Genomic DNA, 17,283 nt, shown 5'->3' with positions numbered 1-17,283 from the left:
CTTCTGAAAAAGACGACCGTAAACGCCAATACCGTGGACCAAAAGGAATCGCACACACGTGTGCGATTCCAGGCACCGTTTTGGAACCCTCCACAAAAAGACTCTCATTGCGCGAGCAGTGCTGCGCACTGCATGGAAAGGACACCCACAGAAGACAAGCCACCCAGAGGGAGGCGAGCGCAGAAAACCAAACTGAGGGTCCTCCAAGAACGGGGAGGAAGGGCGGGTCGTGAAGGAATCTGCGGCTAGAATCGCCTCTACCAGATACATCATTACCGAAAGTAAGTAACTTGTCTCTGATAGAGACTACTAGCTGCAGATTCCTTAACGTAGAATAGATACCCAGAGGGAAGGAGGGCCTGCGAGAGAACCTCCCCACCAGGAGAGACCCAGTGCCCCAATAGGGAACATGGCACAAGGACAAGGAAAAGGCCAGGAAATCCTAAGCCCAACCAAGGGAGAACCGCCCAACACCCCGCAGGGGCAGACAGCGCCCCAAAAGCCTCAAGGAACACAAGGACCACCTCGAACCCAGGGAGAACCAGAGGCAGGGCCCACCGTAAGAAGTACACAGAGATAGAAGAGAGCCGAACACACCTCAGCCGCAAGCAGCAGACAAGGCCGCAACGGCTCCACCGCCAACTGCACAGCCAGAAGAAGAAAGGCACCGTTGCGCAAAGCCCCAGCGGAAGCAGAGGCAGGGGCACAAGGGAACACATCAAGACCACAACGGAGGAATAGAACAAGCAGGCTTGCACTAGCATGCGCCGCCAGTAGCAGGCAACACCACGGAACAGCGCACCCAGGACAAGTAAGATGTCAGCCGAAGGCAGAGGCCACAGAGGGCCAGGACACACCCCAAAGGAGGGGACGACCCAGAAACACACACACTGACCCACGAAAGAAGGAGGGGGGGGGACCTGGCAGAAAAGAAAGAAAGAGGGAGAGACGGAGGACGGACCCAAGCCGGCCACCAGAACCCAGAAGCTAAGGAAAGCCAAACCCTCTGTAACACCATACAGAGGACCAAGCCGAAACACAGTACAGAAGTGCAGAACCACCAAAACATGATGCCGCAGACAACAGGCCAGACCGGCCTAGCGACGGAGCAACAAGGTGAAGGATAGACTGAGCGCAAGCTGCTCCGAGACAGTCGGCAAGAAGATCGCACCTGCGACATACCGTGATGCCACGGAGAGAAAGGAGCCCGAAAGGGGCGACCACACCTCCCCAGCACAAGACAGAGCTATGTAATAGCTACAAGTACCCCACATAGGGTAGGTTACATCCCAAGAACATGGGAACACCTCTTAGGAAAAGATTTCCGCAGCAGAGGACAAAACAGAAGACCTGCAGAGAAACCCGCAGATGGCTTACCAATCAGCCAAAAAAGAAGACACAGAAGGCCTAATCTCAGGGCTTACCGGGCTTACCAATCACAAGTCAAAAAAGGTCCGGACCAGCAGCCAACAGCACCAAAGGGCCAACGAAAGGACCCTAAAGGTACACCAACCACACAGAACACACAACCGGGGCTACTCGTTGCTAGACCCCAGGAAAACACGGGAGAACACCTCCCAGAACACAGACCGACATCCAGGTCACTGAGGAGGAGGGGGAGGAGGTGGAGGACGAAGCCGAGCAAGGGACAGCTGAATGGCAGAATCCGCAGGGGCGTGAAACAAAAGAGCGCCATCGAAGGGAAGTTCAACCAGCCGCTCCCTAACGTTCTCAGGGAAAACACTATCCCTCAGCCAGGCATGGCGACGGAGGGCCACTGAAGAAGCCATGGTGCGACCAAGCACCTTCGAAACGTCCAGAGCCGAGCGAAGAATAAATGCAGCCAGCTCCCTGCCATCAAACACATGGTGTCGCAGATCTCCGAAGGCATCCTCCTGAGAAGCGGTAGACAGAAGGAACTCCGCAGAATCCCATAAGCAAGAAGTGGCTCTGGCCAATACACAAAGCGTGTTAAGTGCCCGCAAGGCAGCACTGGAGGAGGCAAAGATGTTGCACCCCAAAAAATCCAACCACCGGGCCTCCCGAGATGGGGGAGACAACACCGAGGGCAAGGAGGGAAAGGCGGTCTGCAAAAGAGGGCCCCTGGAAGAAGGGTGGAAGGAAAGGCAGACAGGATCATGAGGAGCAGGACGGTGGCGGTACAGAAGCAGCTGGGGCACCGGGTCCCCCGTGGCAGGATGCCCCCAAGAGAGAATTATGAAGCGAAGCCTCAAAGGGAAGAAACAGCTCCTGTCCACCAGAGCCCTGATAGAGAACCTCCAGCAAATGATCTGTGGGGAAATGGGCAGCCGGATCACCCATGCGCAAAATTCCAGCAGCCGTGGAAACAGCCCGGGCGAAGGCAGCACTCGCCTCCGTAGGGCAACGCGGTGGGGAAAGCAATTCCTCCGTGGGCGACGACTGTAAGCTAAGCCGGCCGTCTCCCAGCCCAACCGGAGGAAGGAAAGGCCAAGCTCGGAATGGGGGAAGGTTGACCGACGAGTGGAGAACCAGAGGCGCCTCCGGTGAAGACTGCGGGGACAGCGAAGAGCCATCCTTGGAAGATGCAGGGGAAAAAGCCACGACGCAGAGTCCCATCTCCGGAGAAAATAAAACAAACAGTTGCGAACCCTGGAGAAGCGGGGACATCCGAAGACGAATCAATGACCCGACGCCGGCACAGCGCCGTAGAGTCCGCCACTGGTGTCAGTTCAACGTCGACCGGCGCTGAAGGTGACACCGAAACGACCACGGACACGTCGCACGCTGCGGGAGAACGAGGCAGGGTCGGAGCCGGGGCGGCCAAGGAACGATGCCGAAAAAGCATCGAATTGACCTCCGACGAGGCATTCGCCTGCATGGAGAGACCAGGGGGGCCCGAGGACACGCCCCAGCCCCTAGGGCGCTGCCAGGGCCAGCAGCCGCCGGCGCCTGAGCGGCGGCGTCAGCTCGGCCTGCCCAGAGGACGGAGGGGGACTCGAGGACGAGCCCCGGCAACCTCCCTCGACACCACAGGGACCCCCACGGGGGTTTGTGGCAAGGCAGAGGCACCGTGGTCTGAAGGAGGGAAACCCCAGAGGGCCGCATGCCAACGGCACCACATCTCCAGAACCTGGAGCCAAACCTGCCGGAGCCGCCGGCGATGCCGCAGAGGTCCCCGCACACGGCAAGGGATCCGCAGACATCTCAGGAAGAAGAAGAGGAGAAGAAGGAAGAGCCAAAGAGGTCTGCAAGGCCGCCGCATAGGCCTCCATCTGGGCTCTGGTCGCCCCTGCGCCGGGGAACCGCAGGTAGGATGTCAACGTGCGGGGCCGCAGAACCCGCGGAGAACCCGCGCCCCCCACAGGCCGGGGAACCGGCCCCTGGGGACAAACTGTAACACCAACAGGTGAGCGACACACTTGCTGCCTTGGAGAGGGACGATGTTGGAGACGGAAGCAGCGGTTCTTGAAGCCTTGCGCGGGGGACGGACGCGGCGACGCCAACCTGGACATGCTGGCCGAGAGGAGTTTCATCCGGCGCTCCCGCCGGGACTTCGGCTTCATCTGCTGACAAGCCTCGCAGTCCGTGGAGTCGTGGTGCTCCCCCAAACACCACATACAGATGGGGTGAGGGTCCATCGCCGACATCTGGCGCGCGCAAGACAAGCACGTCTTGAAGCCCGGAGGCATTCGCACACTGTTCACAAGAACACGCAAAGCGTAAAAGGGAGGCCTGAAAACAGGCCAGGAACAATCCGGATCCGCGTTGCACGTGGAAAAGAAGAAAACTGACATCAGCATGCCGGGGTGGGGCTTATGTGACCTCGCTGACGTCACGCCCGTGGAGGACGTCAGGGCGGAGTCGCGAGGTACCACAGAGATGCTGGGCAAGAAAGTTTTCCGGGTCCAGACTCACACCTGGGGATAATTCTACATTAAGGAATCAGCGGCTAGTAGTCTCTTTCATATATAGGGTACACAACCCCAGCTCGCCCTTTTTGTTGAAGTACCACATGGTGGTTTTGTTGTCTGTGAACACCTGCACTACTCTTCGCCGGACAGAGGGAAGAAATGCCTTCAGTGCAAGACAGATCGCCCGGAGCTCCAAAAGGTTAATGTGGAGCCCAGGCTCCGCCTAAGACCAGAGGCCTCTGATCTCCGCCTCTCCCATGTGGCCACTCCACCCCAGAAGTGATGTGTCTGTCACTACTTTGTACTCTGGTTGGGGAAGGGAAAGGGAACTGCCGTTGGCCCAATCTTGGTTCGTTAGCCACCACTGCAATTGACTGCAGTGCCCTCCGAGATCTGAACGTAATCGGACAGATTGCCCTGATGCTATGCCCACAAGAACTTCAGGTCTCACTGCAGAGCCCGCATATGCCACCTGGCATGATCTACTAGCAGGCTGCAGGAGGCCATGAGGCCCACCAGCCTCAGGGTCATTCTGACCGAAACCCGGGATAGAGGCTGGAAGATCGGTATCATAGCCCGAATATCCCAGATTTGATGCTGGGGAGGATAAACCCGAAACTGCGTCGTGCTCAGAACCGCTCCGATGAAAAGGAGCTTCTGAGAGGGAGTCAGGTGTGACTTCGGCACGTTCATAGTGAATCCCAGCTAGTGCAGGAGGTCCGCCGTAGTCTGGAGGTTTGGAGACGACTGCCTGTGGCGAGTCCGCCTTCAACAGCCAGACGTCGAGATAGGGGAAGACTGGAACCCCTGATCTGCGCAGATAAACACGACCACAGCCATCACGTTCGTGAACACCCGAGGGGCTCTGGTAAGGCCAAAGGGAAGCACGGTAAACTGAAAGTGCTCGTGGCCCACCATAAACCGCAGGTAACGCCGGTGGGCCAGCAGGACAGGGATGTGAAAGTAAGCGTCCTGCAAGTCCAACGCTACCATCCAGTTTCTAGGGTCGAGGGCAGACAGAACTTGAGCTAGCGTCTACATTTTCAACTTCTCCTTCCGGAGGAAGCGGTTGATGTTCCTGAGATCCAAGATAGGACGCAGGCATTTGTCCTTCTTGGGCTCCAGAAAGTAGTGGGAATAGCAACCACGACCTACTTCTGCGGTAGGAACTCGCTCAATGGTTCCCTTGGCCAAGACAAGCATAACTTCCTGTTGGAGAAGGGCCAGACGATCCTCCGACATTCGATGGTACTGAGGTGGCATGGCTGGGGGAAGTTTAGAACGGGAGGGCGTAGCCCCTTCGGACTATCTGCAAAACCCACCTGTCATACGTGATGGTGCGCGAGTGGGGGAGGTGATGGCAAATCCTGCCGCCCACTGGCGATTGGTGGCCCTGAAAGGATGACTATGAGGATTTGGAGGCTGTTGCAGGGGGGCGGTGGTGGACTGGTCTGCTCGCTGGCTCCCAGACCCACGGCGGTGGGTCCCACGTTCCCGGCCGCGAAGGGGCTGAACAGCTTGCGCCGGCCTGTGCCTCTGGATGGAACGTGGCGGGGCACCCCTTCCGTAGCCACGAAAGGGGTGAAAAGCAGACTGCGCAGGGCTGGTGGTGGAGAGGGCCAAGGACTTGGCCTTAGCCCGAGAATCCTTGAGGCGCTCTAGCGTGCTGTCTGCTTTGTCGCCGAACAGGCAACAGCCATCAAAGGGCATTGTCCATTAGGGTAGCTGGACATCCCTGGAAAAACCAGTCGACCTCAGCCAGGCATAGCGTCGAAGGGCTACCAACGTTGAAATCGTCCTGCATAGCGATTCGGCGGTGTCCAGTGCACATCGAATGGTAAACTTGGCTGCGTCTCTCCCCTCGGAGACTGCATGAGAGAGCACGGCCCGTGCCTCCTCCGAGCACTGGGGCAGCACCTGTGCCACCGTATCCCACACAGAGTGCATGTAACCGCCCAACAGACAAGCGGGGTTTACCAACCGCAGTCCTAAGCTTGAGGAAGAAAACATCTTCTTCCCAAGATGGTCCAGCTTTTTGGATTCCCTATCAGGTGGTGTGGTAGGGAATGCGCCTTTGGATGTTGAGGCTTTGACCATCAAGCTCTCAGGCGAGGGCTGTTGGGAGAGGAAAGTGGGCAATCATCCTATCCACAGGAGCCTCTGTGTTGGGCCTGGACCAGGTCCCCAAAAGGATGTCAGTTAGGGCTTCATTAAATGGCAGCAGGGGCTCTGAAGAGCTTGCTGCCGGTTGAAGCACCTCTGTTAGGAGGTTAGTTCTGACTAGGTTGAGAGCATCGGCAGCCCTAAGCAACACCACTGTGTAAGAAGCTCCCTCCTCCATAATCACGGTAGGAGGAGACAACATGCCATGGTCTGGGGAGATATCCAGACCCTCACAGTCCTCCTCACCCTCCTCTGGTTGCCAATCTGGCCTGAAAGAAACACCAGGGTAGAACAGGGTTACAAAATAACCCGTCGGCGCAGGATCCGGCATCGGTTGACGTCGGTCCGGCTCCGTGTCCACATCAGGGTGGAGGCCAGGGTCGACATCAGCTGGGCACACAACAGCGTCGGCTGCGGACGCAGTGCAGTGGAATCGGCGCCGGGGGGAGGTGTTATGAGGTCTACCGGAGCCGATCCGGATCCAGGCCTGGATCCAAGGGGACCCTGCGGTGCCGGAGCCGCTGAAGGCCCAGGTCCTCCAGCCGAGTCCGCAGGGCCTGAAGGCGCGCCAGCAGAGTCATGCTACCCAAAGATGGCATGCATCGCTTCGTAAAAGCTTCAAAGCTGGGCAGGGGTTGCTCCCAGTCCCGGAAAGGGAGGGGAAAGTCGGAGCCGACCCTTTGGGCTCCGCACGCGGAGCCGCGGGAAGGGCATCACCTGCATCCCTTGGCGCACCAGAGGACGGATGGGGAGAAGTCAAAGAGCGACGATGCTTCTTCGACTTCTTCTTGTGCTTACCTGAGGAGTGCGAAGACGAGTGGTGGTGGTGGCTCCGCGACCGGTCCCTCGACCTCCTGCGCGACCGGGACCTTGAACGGTGCGGAGCGGACTGCCGGGCCTCGAGAATCTTTCGGGACCACTCCAGCAAAGACTTTGGATTCATGGTCCGGCAGTCGGAACACGACTTGAGATTGTGGTGACGTTCCAGGCACCACATGCACACGTGGTGCAGATCCGTCACAGACATCAGATTTCGGCAGGAATCGTAAGCTAAACAGGGCATCCCTAACGTGCACCAGGAGTAGATAGACTCAAAAATGGTGTCGACAAAAGTCACAAAAAGTCAGTCAAAAAGTGACTGGAGGTACCGCTCTCTCCAGATCTGCGCTGGCTGGTGCGAAAAAAAAACCAAAAACTGACGTCAGCGCACGAGGGCGGCGTCTAAGTAGCTGCCACGACGTCATACAAGCGACCACAATGCCAACGACGAACGTGGAGCCGACCAACGCCACCTTTTGAAGCGCAGGGGTACTGCTGACGAAAAATTCTCCGGATCCAGTCTGACGCCTGGGGGTAATTCTAAAGGTAAGGAATCTATAACTAATTGTCTCTTTCAGATTGGCCAGACAAAGTCTATGAGAAATAGAACGTTCAATGTAGGAGAGTAGGGTCTGCTTTCTATGTTCACCCCCACTTTTTGCTTTTGCTTTACTGGTTTTCGACTTAGATGTGGCTGTGGGCCTGCTAATCAGACCCACAGCCCTGCTGTTCTCTCTCTAAATTGATACTATGTACTTTAGGCGCATAACCCATTTGGATAGGATCACCTTATTGGCCCCTGTACAGTGTACCCTAGGTACCCAGGGCATAGGTGTACGATAGGCCTACCAGGGGCTGCAGCATGTATTATGCCACCCCTGGCTTGGCCTTCCATTTTGACACAACTGGCTGATCACTCAGCTGGGGGCAAGGTTGTGTAATCACCCCTTGCTTAGGTGTAGTATTCCTATACCTAACTTACATATAGACACATGTGTACCTATCAGCCACTCCTATGGCAGGCCTTAACAATCCTGGAGGCAGAGTGCTTGGTAACATGTGAGATGGTGCTCTAGCATGAGCTGAGCCTGTCTGCAGCTTTCGGAACCATGTCCTTATAGCTGTTCTATGATATAGCCTACCATATACTCTTAAAGTGCCTTATAATCTTAGACGGTTATGGTAACTATGGTTTGGCTTCATCGAAACATGTCGTGTAAGGTGTCTAACACTTTGGAATAATACCCCCATACCATTTCTGGACATGAGGATATTATTCCCCCCTTCTAGAGGGAAAGACATGTTGAAATCATACTTTACTGTTAGCCTCTGACCAAAGCCTCAGCATCACAAAATGGATGCTGCTGCCACGACACAAGTCTGACCTCCTGCTGCTGGGAGTGATCCCAGCCAGGGAGGCCTGGACAATAGGTTTCCTGCTTGGGGAGGTGCTAGCACCTCCCCAGACAGCCTTTAGTGTATTGGGGCAGGGTGGGCTGAAAGGAATGAGACATGCCTGGGGCACACAAGGTGTTCCTTGCATAGTCCAGTTCAAACCGGAGCTGGGGCACTCCAGCCCCAGCTCTGGCGCGAAACTGGACAAAGGGAAGTGGGTGTAACCACCCCCCTCCCAGGTCCCACCCATAAGGCGTGACCTAGCAGGTATCCCAGCCCCCCAGATTAGTATAAGAGTGGGAGTTGGGCCTCAAGACTTTAGATTATCCTGAACCTGCAACTTGAACAGAAACTCTGGACCTTCGACATTCGACGAAAGAAGAAGACTGAAGAATCTCCCTTGTGGCCAAGGAGTGGCTACCCTGTGCAAACAGGCACCATCAAGAGACTACCCTTTGCTTTGCTAAAGTTCTACGAGGGACCGACTGCAGAGCCCGACCAGAGCCTTGACTTCCAGACTTCTCCGACCCTGATCCACATCCACAGCAGAGCTGAGATCCGTGGAGGCGACGAGAGACGTGGGACCGGCTACCTGGGAAAAGTGGCTAGTATCTTCAAGCGCAGCTTCTGAGGCACCCTCGAAGATGTGCACCGGGGATTGAGAAGCCCCACCCCCAAGCACCATCTGCACCGAAGACCAGCCCCCCACACTCCACGAGTCCTGCGTGGGGCCCTTCTGCATTTTCCTGCTTGCCGCGTCTGTCCGGTTGCTTGCCGCTGGCTAGTGGCCTTGGTGACGACGCATCCCGTAATCTTCAGCGCTGGTTTGGCTCCTCTAGACTGGCTCCTGCTTCTTTGAAAAAGAGAAGCACCCCAGACCTTCCTGGTCTGCACCAGAAGCAAGTCCTCCGTTCTTCGTGGGTTCCGCTTGCCAAGGCTTGGTGAGTCCTAGTCCAACTTCGACATCGCCGACAGCAAGAGCCTTCGTTGGACAGCCCGCCTCCTGGTCCTGGTCGTCCTCGACGTTCCCTGGTCCTCGTGGCTGCAGCGACAAGCTTCACCTTCACCTGCAATCTTCACGACATCGCCTGGTTCCTTCCTGGTTCCAAGTGGTCACTGGCTAGTGACCTTGACTCTGTCCCTTCTGCTTGCAGGTCTCCTCTCTTCTTGATCCCAGCCTTGGGATCCACCGGACACTCTTCACTGACTGCCTGTCAGCAACTTTCCTTCAGGCATCCATAGAAGTCCACGACGAAACCCGACGCAAGTTCACACCTATGCACCCGCAGCCTGTGGGCTAGGTAACTTGGGTACTTCGGTGCTCACAAGGGTAGTGACTATCCTAGGGTCTAGTTTCCGAGTCTCGACTCTCTAGCTACTTTAGAAGTGTCCTTAAACTGTTAATTTCTAACAACTACTATTTCTATCGACTTTTACGCATTACGCGTGAGTGTTTCCACTCTGCACCTGAATCCCGTGGGCCTCCCACTTCCTAACTGTTGGTAGTGTAGTGTAGCCCCAGCGATTCCCTAGGCCTAGGCCTATCCTATTTCCGTGACAGTGGTCCTTATACCACTTACTTAGTATATGGTTTGCGTGGCCCCTAGGGCCTAACTGTATTACTTACCTGTGTGACTTAATGTATGCTTAAATAAGACTGTGTTGTACTTACCTCTAATCTCATAAAGAGTGCTGAGGGTTTGACTAGAATAAATACACTTTATTTTATATATATCTGTTGTGGTGTCCTTTCATTTGGTATTCAAGGGATTATATATGGTATCACAGCTGGCTTCACATGCCATTCAGAGTTTAGCCTAAGACTGCTCTTGTCCATGCTACCACTAGGATAGCTGGTCTATAAGGTTGACTTTACAACCAATCACCATAAGGGTATTTGGACTGATATAAGGTGTACACTATAACTAGTGACATCATACATCAGGCCAACTTCTCACATTCAATAGGAGGGCTCGTATCAGGTTTAGCCCAGGCCCCTAACATGTCAAATAAAGGTTTACAATAAGGAAGTACTGACTCCTTTCCAGACTGACTCTAGTGCAAAATGTCCAACAAAGGGTCCCTGGACACAGCCACAGATGGAAGTGCCATGTTTAAAACCATAAGCAACTCGTTTTAACATGTCTGAGAATGAGGAGCTTAGAAGGCCCAATGCTGGAGATGATTCAAACCACTTACATTACCCAACTCAAAAACCCAACTGTTGTCCAAAGGGGGTGGATCTGAGTGAGAAACAAATACATCCTCTCCTGCACCTCCATATACACTTGGCCGAGAAGAAACAGTAGGAGATGGGTCCACAAGGAGCCCAGAATTGACGTCTGAGCCTGCTGGGTCTATAAGCTCTGTTTCAGACAGCGAACGGCATTCAGCAGTGCCAACATCGGCACCGTCTGACTCCACACAGTGCCAGGCGGCGCTCTCGGTGGCATCGGCGAGAGGAAGTGGTGTGGCACCATCATCAACATCCAATGAATGGCTGTCGGCACCGAATGTGGTAGCCTCAGAAAGCTGTACATCATCGGCGCCGTTAACGGGATCCGGTGTTCGGGCCAGGCCCTGAAGGAGGTACCCCCCGAAGGGCTGTTCACTGGCGTTGACAGAGTTTGGCATCCAATGGCCTGATTGACGCGGAGGGTGAACCTGTGAGCACTGTAATAGTCTGGGCCTCCTGCACCTCCATGGGGCTCGAACGAACTCCAGGGTAAGATGTACACCCAGAAATCTTTTGACGGTAATAATAATATTCCCTGATCTGGGTTAGAGTTCCCCGCCTTCAGGATATGTTGGGAGGCACGAGAAGACCCTTTTCTCCACTCCACAGGCGAAGTATGGGTCAGATGCGGCTTGGACCGCTTGCGTCGTGACTTACCACGAGGCGCGGACGGTGAAAGACGTCCACAGGAATGGCCACTGGAGCGTCCTTACTGATGGTCTCTGGAGTGCGGAGGAGACTGAGGCCTATGGGACATCCTGGAGGGCTGTGTCAGCTGCGCTGCCAACAGCTTCACCTGTCACTCTTTAAGCCCCTTATGCCTAAGTAGTTTACGGGGATCACACAAAACCAAATATTAGTGCTCACCCATGCACCACCATACAAATGGGGTGGGGGTCCGTGGCCGAAATCGGTCGACTACAGGACCCACAATCCTTAAAACCCAAGGGCATAAAAAAGGAACACTGTTTCCCCCGACGAAAAACTGTTGCAGTTGGCCAAAACGGCCAGAGTTCTTTGGAAGTGCTTGCTGCTGTTGTTGGGCCTTCTGAGGGACTGCGTGTCGCAAAGAGCTGGAAGCGCGACTCAAGAAGAAGCGTGCCGCCGTCGGAGCTGTTGTCGTCGCCTCTCGTAAAGTGTGTCGCCGCTACAGCATCGCATTGAGCGGAAGCGTCTCACATCATCCAGGAAGTGTCTCACAACGCCGAAGAAGCGTGTCACCATCGCAGCCATCGTTGCTGACGCATTGCACCGCATCAAGAGAAGAGTCTCGCATCGAGGAAAAAGCGTGTCGCCATTGCAGCCATCGTAGTTGTCGCATTGCACCGCATCAAGAAAAGCGCTTCGCATCCACGGAGAAGCGTGCTGCCGTCGGAGCTGCTGTCGTCGCATCGCATAAAGGGGTGTCGCCGCTGCAACATCGCATCGAGCGGAAACGTCTCGCAAACGTTGGAGAAGAGTGTCGCTGCCAAGGCCGCTGTCGTCGCATCGTGTAAAGTATGTTGCAGCTGAAGAGTCGAGACTTCTCGCAACATCGGAGAAGCGTGCCGCATCTGGAAGATCTTCACGTCTTTATTTCTTTGCACCAAAAACTTCATCGCATCAACATCGTTGCAACACTTTCGTTGCCCTACGTGTCGCATCTAAAAGGTACATTGACTTAAAGTGTCACATTTAAGAACTTAAGAGAACTAAGCAAAATCCTACCATCTAAAGTAACAGTATTGTGTGTTTTTGTCGTTTAATGGTCTTGTGATAAATCTATATAAAGAATACTTATTTTTGATATAAAACCTGTGTGGTGTCCATCTGTAGTGTTGTCACTTGGTTACTGTATGTGTTCACAAATGCTTTACACACTGCCTCTGAGATAAGCCTGTCTGCTCGTGCCAAGCTACCAAGGGGGTGAGCAGGGGTTATTTTAGGAGTGTACCCCCTTACCCTGACTAGAGGAGAGGGTCCCTATTTGTCACAAGTCCATACCTGTGCCAACTAGAGACCCCCAAGTCTAACATTGTCTATACCACGATTGATTGAATATGTGGCTGTAAGCTTCATCTTGATATTTATCTTTACTCCATAACACCAGGGCTCCCCCCTTTATCGTCATTCTGTAGGTTCTTCAACGCCAACAGTTGGTCTCTAGTGATGTTCTTTTTGAGGAAGGTCTTCTGTTTGGCCAATTGTGTAATGGATGAAAGAACCGCCTGTTCAAATGCTAATATTTCTTTAGGTATACTGTGTGTGGGAGGAAGAAAGCTGGACTTATTCCTTAATCCAGATGGTTCAGGATTCATATTGTCGTCTTTATCATGAAAAAATGCCTTGAGACTGATTTTGCGACAAAATTCAATGGCCTCTATCTTTAAATTGACGAAATCCGTTGTGGTACTTAGCACGAACTTAACGCACAGATTGCACATGCTTGGTCAACTGTCTTGATGACAAGTTGACGATAGTTGTTTTATTCATGTTTTGTAGAAGTTCTTCCTGGTTCGCATCTCCCATGGTCGTGATTGGGGTTTGAATCTTATGCAATTCCTTGGCGCGTCCTTCTCTAAAAAAGAACTTTGTCTTTTAGAGGTTCCTTCATGTGGATCAGACTCCCCGAAGATTCTGAAGATGAAGTCTCAGAAAAGGTTAAGAATCTGTTTCTTGACCGGCCTTGATACTGAGTGAGGGCTCTTCGTGCTTCTGCCTGTGTATAATAGTCTTCTTTTAAATATGGATAAACGGTTTCTAATCTGAAACGTTTTGTACCCTTCTCAAATTTGGCCGATTTGTTATTAATGGTATTGTCTTTAAAGGTTTGGATTTCTTTTTCAATTTTTTCAAGAAGCGCTATTGCTTCTGTCACATTATGATTATCATGTATGGCTCGAGTTAAGGCATCTAGTTCTTCAGCTTCTTTAGTACAGAGTCTTTGTGCCGTTTCCATAGTGTGGACCAGAAGGTCCCGGCTACATTTAGTGGAAATGAAGCTGAAGCCCTTTTTATACACTGGGTCCTCTGTAAAAATCACCGGTACATTTTTAACTTGCAGGCCCCAAGGGATGGTTCCTGCCTTAAGATGTTCAAATAAAAAATTACCATGAAGTTCGGTCCTGATGTGTTTTTTGTGAAGTCTAATTAATTTGTCAGATTCATTCTGTTGTTTGGCTGTCGTACTAAGTGCTATTGAGGAAAAGGAGACGGATCAGAAATTAAACTTTGTATGTGAGTTTCTGTGAAGGAGAATGTATCTTTCTCAGCCATCACTTTTAGGCTGAATCAGCCTAATCCGTTATTGCACAAATTCCTTAAAGATGCAAAATTAATTTGATGCTGTACGCTCGCGGGGGTTACCCGCTCTGATTACGTGTACAAAAAAGGGGGGTTCTCGTCCTCAGCAACCCAGATATGGACGAATATTGAATACTAGTAGCATTTGATTCACAGGCCCTGGCACACTCCGTGCACTTTACTAGGGACTAACAAGTAAATCAAATATCCAATCATGGAAACTCCAATCCATAATACAATTTACCACAGGAGCACTTGCACTTTACCACTGATCAGCAGTGAGAAACATGCGCAGAAACACTACAAAAAATTAACAACAAATAACAGCAATTTTTTTCTCTCCAATTTATCACAATCGTCTAATTAGTAAAAAGACAAATAGTACCAAACAGTAATTATATTCTGACCAGAGACAGCAATTACTTTTACAAAACAGATAAAAAATATATGCAGTAGGTCGATCTTCAAAGGTGGATTGCACAGATAACTATTGTAGCATAAGATTGGTACTAAATAGTCAGTTGTATCTAGCTTAATTGATATTGTAATTATACCAGTAGTCACCCAAGATAGCCGGCAATGATTGTACTGATGCCAATCTGAAATAACATGCAGATACTCTGTAGCAGAAAGAGGACAGAATTACTATTACAATCACAGGTAGAGCTCTACAGTTAACAAAACGCTTACTACAATTCACTCCAAAAAATCATTTGTCAAGATATGCTCACCAGAGTCATTACTCATGCAAAATGACACACAAATACATCAGTGCAAAAGAATGAAGGGCAAGAAATCTGTCAAAGTTCTGTCCCTAAAATTGTAAAACAAAATTACCTAAAAATATATATATACACACATTAATGAAACCTCAGGCCAGCAAAAGACGCATATAAAACATTTCACATACTGCTCTCATTATCCAACTCACTAAAATACTAGACGAGTGTATTCACAAAATTGTGGAATACCAAGTAGTGGAATAAATCACGATCTTGACACCTACACATAAGCCAAAAAACACAAGTTATTCTGAAACAAGTGGAGTGGAACATAAGACACTAATAGTGCATCATCACCCCAAATACACAGCACCATGACGGTATGGTACTCACTGAAAAAAAATTGGAAGAGCTAAAGAAAAAGCTCCTGCATTCAGGAATACAGAGAGCCGCAAGCAGTGTCAGGAACCTGAAAATGCATCACACTCAGGCTCAATATATACGGGGAGAAAATGACAAAGAAATACCACTTAATGCACTAATGAGCCTGAACGTGCATAGTCTAGTGCATGTACAGTACACCCACAAAACAACAATTTACGATCACAATATTGAAAAATCCAATTTTCTTTAACCTCCCATGCCAGCATTATTGGAAGATCTTTCTGAATAAACAAACTGCCTGCAATCAATAAACATGCCACATATAAGATCAACTTCTAAGTGACTGGTTAATAGAACCAAATAGAAACTTTAAGATACCAACTAATGTTCTTACCAACAGCAATCGCCATGCTAGAGCCAGTTCCTTTTCAACCAGCTTACCATTATGCATAGAGCACTAAACAACAAGGAAGTGCTCACACACCACAGATTAGAGTCTCCAACTCTTTGTAATGCTACTATCCACAATACAAGTGTTGAGAACTAAACATCAAAGAACATCAGTGTTATATGGAATGCGGCGATACTTGTGGGAACGCTAAAATGGCCACCGAGTTATGACGACCTGAAAGTAGGTTGAGCGTAGCAGTTCTTGAAAATAACCTGCAGGCTGAGAAGGAGGAGGCGGGAAATTGCAGAAGGCAAGGGGTCAAAGTCATGATACTACAGAAAGGCGTGAGTACAGCAGGAAGTAAGAGAGCGAATAGCGGGAGAGAGAGTGCTGAGGACGGCATACCCGGTACAGAGGGAGCCCTAGCAAAACAGGCATTGGAGAAGAGGTTTGAAGGTGGAGGGAGGCGGTCATCAAGGCAAAGAGAGGAGAATCAGACAACGCAAACCTGAGACAAGCTCATCGGGGAAGCACGCTTACACAGCAACCAAGAAGGAAGAGGTGCTATAGATCCAAATACCACGGTCTCAGAGGGCCATGGTCGCAGACAAGTGCTGTATACATATTTTTCTCATTGGGCCAGTTCTTAAGGAGAGTTAACCAGTTTAGCTGACAAAAACTCTATAAGCATTTTGGAGTGGTGCAAAACACCCCTATGTACTGGGGAATGACACTTGTGTTTGAAGTGTGCTGCACAAATTGTGAGAGGGGAACAGTAGGTAGGGCAGGTGACGGGAATCATCATTACATTTAGAGCCCAACACAAATATGGTTCTCATTTATTTTGAGGCTCCTTCGAACTTCCTGGTGGTGATTAAAAACAAAGGCAGGAAGACTAATTAAGAACTGGGATAGTGACAGAGAGAAAAAGAAGGAATAAACAAAATCCTATGGTTTATAATATTAATAAACTCATTCTAAATATTACTTCTGAGTCCTGCCGGGATTGTCGAACCCCTTCACACGGGGGTCAGAAGTGGGATACTTGGCAAGCACCAGCATGTTGCAGTAAGTAACACTGGAGGAGATGGTCAAAAAACTGGCAGAAGGGCAATGACATTTACAGTTTCTTGTGGAAAAACAAGCTTAAAGTGCCCAGCAGGATGGAGAACCATTGTAAAGAGCTCCAAAAGGGCAGGCTTTGCTGTTAAGTTACAACCGACAAGGAGAAGATGGCGGCGTGAGCCTTGGTCTCCTCCAGTGGAAAAGCCAGAATCTAAATTTCCACCCATTTCCCGCACCGACTAATGTCATCCCTGTGTGTGATTTAGTGACGGAATAACCGAGGAACGCAGCGGTATCAAATTGAAGTGATAGCACAGACTGGCTGCTCTGGGTTAGGCTGCATCGCGCCTAATAGTACAACCGGTGCTTGTGTCGGAAAGTGAGCGTGCTGCAGCGGGTAGTACAAAATTTTGTATACCCCCCCCCATTCTGCATGTTTATATTAATCTGAATAATTAACTAATAGTAATCATATTAATTGGTTTGCAGTGAAAACATTAACCAATCATACTAACGAAAGAATTACATGTGGGAAATGCACCTTGCATGGCTATATTAATTGTAAACTAACTTGAGTACGCATATTAATAGTAGGAAATTAGAATATTGCATGTTATATGTTGCTTTGGTGATGTATTTGTGATTTGTGCTTTATTTATAAACCGCTCTGAGTGTTGCTTCTGCTAGATAAATACACACACATATGGGTATTAGCAAGGGGATAACATGTTATTAGCCATTTCTATGTTTTAATTAAGTTTTTGTGTTTCTTTTGCTTAAGTTGACCATTTTGGCCTATACAAGATGGCTGAACGAGACGTTAAACGTGACTGCCCTGACAACACGAGGTTCTGGGTGAAGTGCGCAGGCGTCACCGCCAGCAGCAGTGGCCTGGACCTGACCCCGGGAGAACATGTACCCTTCAAGGACGCT

General features: G+C 50.9%; 1 protein-coding gene across 3 annotated transcripts in view; it reads right to left on the bottom strand.

Annotated features, from left to right (window-relative positions):
• SPAG9 (sperm associated antigen 9) overlaps positions 1 to 17,283 on the bottom strand; it is a 1,633,747-nt gene that overhangs the window by 598,051 nt on the left and 1,018,413 nt on the right. The window lies entirely within an intron of this gene.

Source organism: Triturus cristatus, chromosome 7 (genome assembly GCF_964204655.1).
Source record: "Triturus cristatus chromosome 7, aTriCri1.1, whole genome shotgun sequence".
Taxonomy (NCBI): Eukaryota; Metazoa; Chordata; class Amphibia; order Caudata; family Salamandridae; genus Triturus; species Triturus cristatus.
Note: the sequence above shows the minus strand (reverse complement) of the source record. Positions and strands in the feature narration are given on the sequence as shown.